This window comes from Penaeus chinensis, chromosome 20 (genome assembly GCF_019202785.1).
Source record: "Penaeus chinensis breed Huanghai No. 1 chromosome 20, ASM1920278v2, whole genome shotgun sequence".
Classification (NCBI taxonomy): Eukaryota; Metazoa; Arthropoda; class Malacostraca; order Decapoda; family Penaeidae; genus Penaeus; species Penaeus chinensis.
In genome coordinates this window covers 25,130,723-25,133,222 of record NC_061838.1, presented here as the reverse complement: position 1 = coordinate 25,133,222, position 2,500 = coordinate 25,130,723, and the positions used below count along the sequence as shown (strand labels likewise).

At 35.7% G+C, this 2,500-nt stretch overlaps 1 protein-coding gene across 1 annotated transcript in view; it reads left to right on the top strand.

The window, feature by feature from the left end:
* The window catches only part of LOC125035770 (ubiquitin-conjugating enzyme E2 variant 2-like), a 19,298-nt gene extending 17,733 nt beyond the window's left edge, over positions 1-1,565 (top strand). Inside the window, exon 4 of the mRNA XM_047627982.1 lies at positions 1-1,565. This exon is cut by the window's left edge and continues 237 nt beyond it. The gene's annotated coding sequence lies outside the window, so the exon portion shown is untranslated.
* The last annotated feature ends 935 nt before the right edge of the window (positions 1,566-2,500 follow it).

The window sequence follows — 2,500 nt, the reverse complement described above, 5'->3', positions numbered from 1 at the left end:
CTACCACTACCACTACACATCCCGGAATCAGGAGAGGGGATGCACCAATGCGGCACCATCGCTACTACCCATGGGATGCCACGCGCTTGCTGGCCGACACACGTGCCAGCCAGCCAGACCTCCTTCAAGATTAGGTATCCAGGCTTTTTTGAGAGAAAATTTCTTCCTCTGGGGTTGAAGCTTTTCATCTAAATGTAGACTTTGTGAGGGTTTTTGTGAATCTTGAACATTCATTGTATAGTGTGAGATCCCCCCAAAAAAGAATCGCTTTATAGAATGTGGATTTTACTGAATATCTAGGCTGATTATCTTGCTCATTGTCGAAGGGATTTCTGGCTTTGTATTGGGCAAAGGAAGTCAAGGTTGGTCATCTTGATAAAAGAAAGGTAATGGGAAGTCAAGCTGGCCTTTCAGAGAGCAAATCTTGTGGGGAAGTTTGTAGCTTCTCAAAGATGGAGAAAATTTAAAATGCTTACCAACCATTGTGCTTTGAAATACTGATGAAAAACTGTTCATCACTGATTGATAATGATTTGTACCAAAGTTTAAGGAAGGATTTTGTGATATTTATACTTTTTCCCCTACATTTGCAACTTCCCCAAACCAAAGGCTAGGGCAGTGTCACATGAAAAGGAGCATGGTGTATCGATATGAGCCTTTTGAAGGAGCCATGTTACAAATCCACAGCTTGTGTACACAGGGATCTTGCCGTGTCCATTCACCTCTTCATACCTCGTCCATAACCACTCCCCTGACGCTGTTTTTTGTTCCGTCTCAGAGATTAAATTCCGCAGCAGATGCATTAGGGCGGCAAGCATGCAAACAGTGGCGCTTTGTGTTTATCCAGCTGCAGCAGAGTACTGTCACGTCTCGCTTTCCCACAAGTCTCTCTCTCTTGTTTTGGAAGTTTACAAAAGTTCATATATATATTGTAATTTCTTAGAGCCCTTTACCCATGCCTCCATAATAACAGTATTATGGAACTATTATCAATTAAATACACTTATTGGAGTATATTGTATGAAGGAATGCAAAATGAACACATCTCACACATGGCATCCACCAAAATATTTAAGTTTCAGATCTAGTTTTACTATCTCTTTTCACTGTCTCACTTGATCTATACCTTTTTGTTCTGTATTGTTTTATTTGTATCATCGATGTTATTACTTTTTTTTATATACAAATATAGGTTACATCCTCAACATTTCTGGACCCATCCATCCACGTGGCATGTTGTTTGCCTTTGTTGGCAAGCACATTATTATTATTATTGATAATATTGACTTTAAACTACCATCACTTAGACAAGTGCATTGTTAGGGAGGGGGCAACACTAGCATTGTAGGGTCAATATTTTAGGATTTTAGGGTAAAGTTACTGATTTTTATCATGATGTTACAATTTTCCTCCTGTATTTTTACTTTTTTCATTATTATTAATTTATTATTTTTTTTCTTAAGGTTTCATCATAGCTTGTTTGTCCCCTTTCCCATGGTTTTGTTCAAAGGCAATGTAAGGAATTAAATTGTGAGAAGAATGATAATAAAAATTTCTACTCCATATGCCATTGTTTTTTTTATGAACTGTTTCAGTCCTTACCTGTGTTTCAGAGTTTTGGGTGAGTTTAGTGGAAACTAATTGATTTTAAATTAACTTTTTTCTGGCAATGTAAGCTTTGGAAGCTATTCACTTTGATGTATGAAAGATATCAGAATTATATGATTTCATTGTTTGGAACATGTAGTTACAAACATAATTATTTTAGATACAAAAAAGGAAGCGAGATATTGTTACTCCATTTTAAGTGCAAGTTGAATGTTTATGAAGTGATTATAGTCAAACCTAGTATTTAGGGAGCATTAACTGGTAAATGCAAATATAATTTTGCCTTTTTGAAAGAGTAAGGGTAATAAAATTTATAAAGAGAAAGAAAATGACTGGCAATTCTGGTGGAATGAAAATTATGAAGTGAAGGATAGATGACATGAACTAGAAGATTCTAGATAAAGGTAAAAAAAAATGTTTAAAAAATAAAAGTATGCCGTTCACAAAATTAAAATTATAGATCAAATATATAGCAGCTCAATAACAAAAATGCAGCTTTGAGTATAAAAACAGACCTACTCCAATTAATCTGTGACTTGGTACTGTAATAACCCTGGCTCTAGTTGACAACATGGGACCATGCTCATTTAGTCAGCAAGAAGAGTGACTTCCACTACAGAGCAAACGGTCTTGCAGATCCCCCACATTAGTAATGATAAGGAAACTACAACTAGCTTTGTTATTATTATTGATAATATTGTTGCTATTCAAGACCTGAACACAGCTACCATGATTCAGTGATCTCACTTGACCAGCTAATGAAAGGCGTATCAAATTATACTATCAAACTGATAACTAATATGAATAATTTACCATCATTCCATATGTTATGATTGTTATTCTTGGTTCAGGCTGTCTGTTTGTTTGCTTTAAAATGTGCAAGGAATGACCA